Below are 10,017 nucleotides of genomic sequence, written 5' to 3' on the forward strand. Positions count from 1 at the left end.
AAGATTCCTTAATTTTGTAGAGTTCACTATATCCTTGAAAGTGCTTTCTTTTCTAAAGAAAAAGAAAAAATATTTGATCTCATTTTCCCTGCAGAAACAATCATTTTCAATGCTGTTTATTCCATATATGGTATAATCCACCCCAGGTTATACCCAAGTTTCATGCTGGAAGGTGGTCAGCTAAGGAGTTGTTTAAAACACAGCTCTCCTTTGGTTTTGCTGACTGTGATCCCACCTTCCATTCCCTCTCTCGGAGAGAGCTTCTATGCACAAATCCTTCCCATGGCCCCTAATAAGGAGAAGGTGGTATGTGGCACTTTATTTCCTTCTCCTGCTCCCATTGAGGTCTTGGCACACACCCAGAGATACACCTAGGAAAACTGGAACCTGGTGAGCCAACTAGAGGGGTTGGGGAGAAAGCAGGAACTCCTTTTGGCTCTTGTGGGCCTTTTGATATTATGCATATGCAAGACATGATGCAGTTCCAGCTTTTTCTCCCCCCACAGACCACCCACAACTGCTGTAACATGGCAAGAGAGACACACAGGGAGTTGTGGAGTCTCTGCTATCTGTCTCCTTTTGAAGCTTTTCATATGGATGGGCCTATATTTCTGCAGCTCTTCCATAAGCTTCATGGCAAAACTTAAAGACCCACCCAGAAAAGGGTCTCATTATGCCTGGTGCAGAGTAGAAGGCATTGTTCTCAAGATATTCTTCCATTACACACTATAATTTGGGACGTAGTTCATACTTCATTTCCTATGGAAGTACTCCCCTCTTTTCTACAGGAAGGCCAGAAGATTAAATCAGTAACTTTTCTGCAGAGACATGTACCCATTAAAGCCCACCCCATAGGACTGGATCATTTGGAGTCATATCATTTAAGTAAACACAATGAAGTAAACCCAACAGATGTGTTTATTATCATGTTTTCCACTGACTGTACAAGTAGAACATGAAAAAAGCTTCTAAAGCAGTAATTGGAAAAGAATCTATAAGGGGATGAACCAGAAAGAAAACAAAAAGATGGAAAATGTGTAAATCCAAAACTTTTTAGTATTAGAATAATTGTGTACTTACTCAGGTGCAAGCTCAGCCCTGGGTGGTCCCTGGGAAAAAACTGGCCTTCTTTTCGTTCCTGCTCCCATGCTTGACGCAGTGAAGCTGGCCAAAGATTGTTGCATGCAGCATCCTTGCAGTCCTAATGTCTTTTTTCTGCTCTCCTGAGGCTCTGCTGAGCTGCTACAACCTCTTTGCTGTTGGCAGCCCAAGAAGCATGAAGACTCTTACTGAGCACGGAAAATAGGGGGTGAATAACCCTCAAATAACAGAGCTGAAGTGAGGAACCAGAACTAAATGTCAGAGGAAAAAAGGGCAAGTAAGGACAAGATTGAAAGAAAAAAGGAAAAATAGGTTGGTCTCCATTGCCAGCAGAATGGACATAAACAGTTACTAGAGAGGAGATTTTGGCTATGTATCCTGGTGATTTTAGAACTTTTTGTTCAGTTAATTGGCAAAGTAAATCCAGGCATAACAGGATTGAAATTATTTTTCTTAGAAGGGACGTTTTTCATAGTGAAAAAATAAATTGTGGAGCCAAAACTTGTGAACTAATCAGCGTTTCTTCAGGTTAAAACAGCCAGCCTTTAACTCTTACCAAATCCTGAATATATAAAGAGGGAACATTACAATCTCCATCTGGGTTCCTTAGAGTAAGAAATTAAAGGCTGGCTTTTTTTAATCTGAAGAAATTCTCTACTGCTACTGCTTTTTGGAAAAGATCTGTCAAAAACAACACTGCTCCAGTAACGGACCATCATCTAATTCTACACTGCAACCTCACCTCTCATTCTGCTTCTGGTTTTGCAGGGTTACATCAAATAGGACAATTCTCAGTTTGTTGAGCAGCCTCAGGAACAGAAAGGGCAACAGTCCAAGGAATTGCTCAGCAAAACATCAATAATGCTGGGATTGGGTCACTTGTATAAGAGATACAAACTCACTTCCCTTAAAGCTGAGAAAGGATTTGAACTGGGTCTTGCGTACCCTGGATCAGCAGACGGTAAAATCAGCCTTAGTAACTATAAAGCTAGTTTCTCCCTCACCCAGTCTTTTCCCAGCTAAACCTACATGGGGAAACAGAGGGTGAATTCACAAATACTGAAGTTCCAGATTACTTCCAGTAATCTGGAATTAATTACATCATTTACCCACACACCCACAACCCTCTTCCTAATCACTGTTTTCTAGACATCATCTTTTAGTTCATGTTCATGAGATTAATTAAATAAGCACATCCAGAGTTCATTTAGTAATCTCATGTCCTTTGCAAATTCTAGTAAACTTTGTGTTTTCAGGCATAAACTGTGCAAGCTTTCCCTTCGTGACCAAGAAATGTAGACATGCCAATAGATAGTCAATGTTTGAATTCAGATTGCAATACATCACCATCAAGAGCAGAGCAGAGAGGTTGGTTTCAGCTCCCCCCCTCATCTCATCTACTTTGTTCATACCTCATTTTCCTCATCCTGGATCTGCAGAGCAGCTGTGGAGGCTGTTATCTGCTATCCGTACTGCAGGCAGCCGCTCCCCCAGCAACAGCTATCAGCCGGTACCAGCCGAGAGCTGCCTGCAGGTTCCTCTGGACCCGCTAACATCTGGAGAGCTCAAATTATTGCCATATGCTGGAGGATCCCTCCCTGGAAGGCCAGAGAAAGGCCTGAGCTGTGTTTGCAGCACTTGAAGCATCTCAAATGGTATCTGAGACCAGTTCCATGGGGAGGGAGAGCATAAAAATACCTTAGATATGGAGGAAGAATGTGTTCTTCCAGTGCTGCATTATACCCAGGTCCAGAACAGCTGCCCCTGAGGGCTATGGCAAGGATTCTTCTTCAGAGCAGGAACGGGGAAGCAGTCGTCAGTAAGATATATTGCCCAAAGCTATTCATTAGTGCTGTAAAACTTTTTTTCTCCTGCAGTAGGTTTTCTCATTGTCTGCTGGTTTCCTGCTGAATTATTGGATTACAAGTAAATGAACAACATGTCTTTTAAAGGCTTTTGGTAGAAATGGCTCAGAATTTATTTGTTCCCATAAGTTCTTGATTAAATATCACAAACTGAGAGGCAATTTTCATAAGAAGCTGTTTCATAGAGAAATTCTCCCTCCCCCCATTTGTTACGGTGAATCCAGATTAATTCTGTCAAAGCCAATAACATTGATCTGGATTTGTACGATTGTATCTGAGAGGAGAATTTAGCTCATAGTATATATTAAATGATGATGAGTATACTATATACGCTTTGTATGCAAATGCATTTGCTCTTTTACCCATTCTCCCTCTCATGTGATGTTTATTTGCATATTATTATTTAAATCAAATAGACTCTTAGCATCAAAGTTACAAAGTAGAGCTCTCCTAAACCAGAAAATGCCAGAACTAAGCTACCACTTTAATTTGCTTCCTTATGCTTTTCATAATGAGGTAGTTGATGCAGGAGCCCTATCCCATGCAGTTATCTGCTGGATACTTTAACAGATTCAGTATTCAGCCTTTATGCACTGTTTATTTTGTTCTCATTTGTTCACTTAGTGGCTGAGGGGGGAGTAGAGCAAAAAACAGAAAAACAATCCTTGAGAGGAAAACATCTTTGAAAAAGATAAAGTCATGGGGGAATTACTGGAACAGATACTGTATTTCTTTCTCTCTTTACTGGTAGGCAGATGTACAGTTTGCTACTTAATCCTTGTAAGTGCAGCATCTCATGACAAAGCTCTACCTCTTTTTTTTTTAATTCCCAATTATTTTAACAAGTTCAGAATCTGTCCCCAAATGCCTTTCACTCTCTGGGATTTCTCATTTTCTCTGTGCTTGTTTGTTGTTCTTTTTTTTTAGGTAAGTGGAGCAAAGTTTCCTTAAAAGTCAGCCAAATAGAGACTATCATAAGATAGGCACACAAAAAGCACTATAGTGGGCTGTTAGGATGGGGGGTGTGTGTGTGTGTGTGTTTCAAGGCCCTTTGGATTATGCCCAAGAGGCTTTAAACAGGGTCTTGCAGAATCCTTGCTCCACATGGTTGTCATTTGACTTCACTTTTTTTTGCAGAATACATTGGTCGCCATCATAAGGAACTGGAACTTTTAAAAATCCTTTGTTATGATCCAAAAGGTCATTCAGACATGTCAGGCCACATTCTTGTATACCCAGTTGTGCTTTAGATTTCAGTGGTTTTTCAAGAGTAAGAACTACTAAATGGGAGAAAAAGTCCTTATGCATTTCCATTCAAAGACCAATTCAGCCAGGGAAATCTGGTATGAAAGTGGAAGTCAAGTTGATGCAGCCCTTTCCAGCACAACGCATGCGAGCTCTTTGGTTGTTCTGATTATTCTTCCTTTTGGGAAGTACCACATGATATCAAAAAACCTCCAGCTAGCATTTTGCCCTCCAGCACATTGGCTGAATGCTGACATACTTACTGGCAGGAATATATAAAAAATAGGACAATATTTCAAGGAAGGAATGCAGCGCCAGGTCTTGTTACCCAGCAACCATGAGTTTCAAAGGACACCTGACAGACGTATCCACTGAGAACTTGATGGCCTTCTAATTATCCGTTGATGGAGAGGTCAGCAAGGTACCATAAGACTTATAAAGTACTGTGAAAACAGCAACAAAAAATGGACACTTAAAAAGGATTTTTCTAAAATGTCAAAGTCATTTTGATTGCTGTCCTGTGCTCCATTTCAGATATTCATGGAAATGACCAGCTTTTTTAATGGACATTGGTAAAATTAAATTCAAAAGACAAATATCAACATATGTTCTTATTTGTTCTTATCTTGCCTTCAGCTGTAGGAGAGAGGGAGCCACAGTAAGCAGGCACATTAATATTTTCAAATGTTTTCATTCATCCAACTTTCAAACGTTAAGGAATAACTTTATGACAGCTGTGCTGTGAAATATTCCAGCTGTAACTACTAGTGGCTGCCCAGGGTCAAATTCTGAGGTGAAGTTTGAAGTGTGGTACCAGTAAGTCAGCGTTTTGCATTCAAACTCCCTAAAATATTCTACCGCTGTATATGAGGAACAAGACTCTCATGTCACACAGTTCAAAGGGAGAAGTACAAATAGGGTCCAATTAAACCTAACTTTTTTCACCTTCGTCAAATATTTATTGTTTTCTTTATTTTACTGTATATGGCAAGATCTCAAACCTGTTGATTACTCTGGTGTCTTCTGGCTTTATAAAATTATTTGGCTTTGCATTACAATCATACTTAGATGTCTTCCCAAAGAGAAAAAAAGATCCGCTGGTTGAGTTTGTCTGGGCAAACACACTGTAAGAGTCTATTAAGTTTACAGTCTCATCACAAGAGGTGAAAAATGAGGCCAGAGACTTGCTCCAGGTCATCGAAGTGAGCTTCAAATTTAAACCCTGAGTCGCAGCCTCTGTCAATAGTTTTATTCTCTGGGCTGCACCACTTACTCTCTTATTATAAGATAATCATGCTTGCCCCAGGACTTTTAGGACTTGAAAGTCTTCTCCAGGATATCTGACAGTGCTAATAGCAATAGGTGCCATAATCAGAGCCATTGCAGAAAGGCAGGAGTAAGAAATGGCTGGGGAGAAGGTGACCTCAACCCCAGCACAACCTGAAATTAAAAAAGGATAATAGGAAACTGTCACCCTTGGCCACAAGATATATGTTGAGCATAAGGTTAGGGAATAAAGAGGAGAATGGCCTGGGACACTGGAAATCACCATCACTTCTCCCTGTCCCTTCTGCCAGCCCAGACTGGTGGCTTCCTGGTGTCAGTAGCTTCCTCAGCTGCTATCAGAAGAGCTAGAGATGCAACCCACAGAGAGCAATACACAACGTACTGTGAACACTGTGCATAATCCTGTCTAGGTGAGGAGGATCAAGGGGCTGGGAAGCTTGGAGCCCAATGTAGGTGGCTACAGAGTCCAGGGGCCAGCCTGCACCCAGCCAGCTTCACTGTTAGTCAGCACACTGTTTGCACACACTGTTGGCGAGCGCCAGGTGAGCACATGCTCCGATGCCCACGGAGCCTGCTGAAAAGTCAAGGAATAAGCAGTGAGGAAAAACAGCATGAAAACAGACCGTGGGAGCAGCTGAATTTACCAGCAAGCACTCTGCCACCAACACAGAGCTCCAACCCAAGAGGTGTGAACAGGCTGTTGTCCTGCAACATCTCTAGGTGCTCTCAGCTACTCGGGGAGGTGACAGCTTTTGCCACTGGTGTGAAACAGATTTCTTGCCTCCTTAGATAGAAGTGTTGCTTCCATCTCCTTCAGCGTAAACAAACAAGAGCCCTGTGATCTCACGGGCACCTTTTTTTGTAAGGCATGCTTCTGAACCCACTCCAAATGCCTTCTCCTTATACGTTCACAGACTACTATGGACTGGAAAGTGTGGGACACATAGTAGTGTCTCACTGTCAGAGAAAATAGCTGCTGACAGTTTATGCTTGTTCTTCAGAGGGTTTTTTCCTGTGATTTATTTAAGACACAATTCCGATGAAATATGTACCAGACACTTTTAGCTGAATCAGAAATATGTGTCCATATGGAGAATGGCAGAAATGTAACATCCTGTCCTGTGTGTGGAAAGAAACTTTCATCCCTGCAGATCTTCCTTTTGAACAAAAAGGGCTCTGCTATTCCTGCAATATTGTTTCTGTACTACAGCTGGACTCTGTCGTTCCTGCTCCTGACTAGCATAGAGGAAAGCATGGACCTGGAGGGAGAGTGACCCGGTGATATGCTGCTCCCATTTGGCCCTTTGGAGAATTCCAGAAGAGAATCTCTGAGGGTGCTAGCTCCCCTATAGCTCCCCCACATGTGTCTCTTCACTGGTCCTCAAGGCTGTGATGACCACAGTTAGACTGTGATGTGGCAGTAGAAGGTTTCTGCTACAGTACCTGAGACCTGAGAAGATTGCAGAACCAGGAGCTACAGCCCTGCTAAGCCTTTTCCATAGGATGCAAACAACATAAGGTTTCCTATCTAATTTTATACTGTTAGCCATAGTTCACATGAGATGGGAGATTTAAACCAGCCAGTACTATAATATACAGAAGTCTTTAAAGTGTCCAACTTCTGAACCCATAGACCCAGCAACACCCTCAGCAGACTGCTGGAGTCTCGGCACTGGCCACAGTGGTCATCTAACCCACCCCACTGGTCTTTTGCCACTGTAAAAAATCCACAACTTGGGCCACAGCATTCAACTTCCTGGCTGAAAAATGAATGAACTAGGTAAGTATTTATTGCATGGGATTTACCACAAACCTAGCTCAGTTTCTCTTTTCTCACAATCCAGGTCACTGCTTTTCTACCAACTTATCCATTGTTAGGGGAACTTTTGTGATTCTTGTGACCACAGAAGGATGGTTCTTGAACTGTCTTGTGGCTTTTCACTGATATCTGAATTTTGCAAGGGTAAAGGCTGGTGTTTGCATGGTGTCAGCTGGCACCATAAACCCAAAGACAGGACTGGTGCACAGCCCTCTCTTGACTTTCTGTGCAAGAACATGTTCTACCTTTTGACTTCTGTGATTAGGAAACAAAGCAATGCTTGTTTTAGCTTGATCCACAGTGTTAAGTAGCCAATCCAAACCTAATTTTGCTGTCAGGTTATGGGATACCGCATATCAATTAATAATCTTGGCTTTGCCCAAAAATGTTCACAGGAACACAGCTTGGTTCAAACAAATGGAAAGAGCTAAGAAAACACTGTCTGAATATGTTTAGTCCAGCTGCAACTCAAAATTCACTACCTGTAGTTTTTTAATGATATTTTCCTTTCTCTGCCATTCTCTCAGGTCAGAATTGGGGCATGCAATTAGAAGCAGCAGGGACTACTTCTTACTTACATATTAACCTTTCCAGCACCCCATGCCCTCCCTTTTTACATTGCACAGTAACGGGTTTCTGCTCATACAAACTGTCTGTTTTGGTAATTGGGCAAGATTTGAGTTCTAGAAGGAGGGTGAGCATCTAATAAGTGACATCATCTAATATGACTGTTGAAAGCATCCTCCTTAGGAAAGGGAGTGTTTTGAAAGGATAGATAATCAAAGAACTAATGAAGTCCACCTGGAAATCACATCCCCAATAGGCCAATCTTCATTTTGTTAAGCCTCCTCAAGACTGGGCTGTAAATCCCCCTGGCTGTGCAGAACAGTGCTGTATAAAACTCCAAATTTTGGTCACCATATCACAGTACCATGTAATGACCACAAGCCTATGTCCCTAATGGTGTCTGCCAGGACTATGTGTGCACCAACAGGCCTTAATGGCCTCACCAGAGACCTACATCCCCACCTCTGTCCATGGGTCCAGGAGCCCCATTTCAGCTCAGGCTTGATCTTGCCTCTGGTCCAGTCTCCTGGATAGACCTTGGATCTGTGTTGTAGCCTTGTTTCCAGTCCCGTCTTTGATCCCTTCTCCTGCTGCTCCCAACTGGCCTCCCTGGATGGACCCTGGACATGGTTTATCACTTGTTTTGTGGGGTGCTGTTGATGGACTCTGTTACCAGCACCCAGCTCTGCCTGCTACAGGTCAGTGCCCTGGTCCATGAGGGCACTGTGCACACCGGGGTTGCCCTCAGCTCCTGGCTCATCCCCCTGATGATGGCTAACCATCCCCTGTAGGTGGCTAACACCCATAGCATCTAGGATCTGGGTTGCACAATCAGTGTAGCTGACAATCTGCATATACTGCTGTATGTGTGGAGAGCACATCTAACGTTCACTGGCTTCCACCTGTCCTGCTGCTAGCAGTCTTGCTCCTGAAGACTCAGTTTCTCCCTTGTTCCCTAAGTTGTTCACATTCTTCTTTACTGGATTTTATTTCTAATGATTATTTTTTTCTGCAAATCTCTGACTTGAAAGTTCCAGGGATAGCAGCCCAACCTTGTGAGAAATCTGTGGGCATGCTGGGGAAAAACAGTTGATGGGACTTGTCATTTGTGTGTATAAGTCTCCTCCCCTACTCTACATTATCTGGGTTGTTCAAAACATGACAGACAGTGATGTTGAAAGGGTAAAATGCTATGATAAAAGAATGCACTGCTATTCAAAGAAGCATATTCTACCCCGTGGTTCCAACCCCTGCTCCAAAGGTATGAACATAAATCATGTTGCTGGTTACATTATCACCACGCACTGCAATCAGGCATTCATAAGATTCAAATCCACTGAAGTCATCAGCAGTCTTTGAGTTAACACATCCAAGAAGGTCCAAGAAGTATTTTGCAGTACTTGGTTTTCTGGTTTTGCAACATAGTTTGGTCTTTTGGAAATGGGGGTCGGCAGAGAGCAGGCTGAGTTGAAGATAAAAAATTAGCATATTTTAGTATGCTTGAACTGATTCTACATCCATTTGAACATAGTTTTCTACATGACCCTTTGCCATGATTCAAACTTCACCTCCTGTCACTGATAAAGTCCCTGGTATTCATTCTTAATATGACAGAATGTTACTGTTATGTAATATTTATAGCAAGCCTTCCTAAATCCTCTAAATTACCTAAACTATGCAAAAATTCAAGCTATGCATCAAGGACCAAGCACAACAGCTTTCAGTTGTGGGAAAGAGCGAGAAGTTTAACTCTCAGTTTCCTGGATTTGACAAGCTTAATCCTAACCCAGAACATTTGTTTTAATGCATTTCTCTGTGTCTTGGGAAATAAAGGAGCATTTGTCTCCATTGCATGTGCACACAAAATCGACTTCAGTGTCTCCAACCACCATATGTAATACACTGAAAAGATTTGCTCCTGAACTGCGCTCTTCTTGTCTGAACACGTCAGACTTGTGCAGCAGATGCACGATCTTCAGATGTCTTAGTCTTTCCCTAGCATATCTTAAGAGTCTCTGATACGTGCTGATTCAGTTTTCTAGTCAGGAAGCATTACACCAGATAAAATACCTTGAAAATTACCATAAAGTCAGAAAACAAGCCTGGCAGGAGCCTTAAGAGTTCCAGCCCTCT

This window comes from Mycteria americana, chromosome 2, assembly GCF_035582795.1.
Source record: "Mycteria americana isolate JAX WOST 10 ecotype Jacksonville Zoo and Gardens chromosome 2, USCA_MyAme_1.0, whole genome shotgun sequence".
Lineage (NCBI taxonomy): Eukaryota > Metazoa > Chordata > Aves > Ciconiiformes > Ciconiidae > Mycteria > Mycteria americana.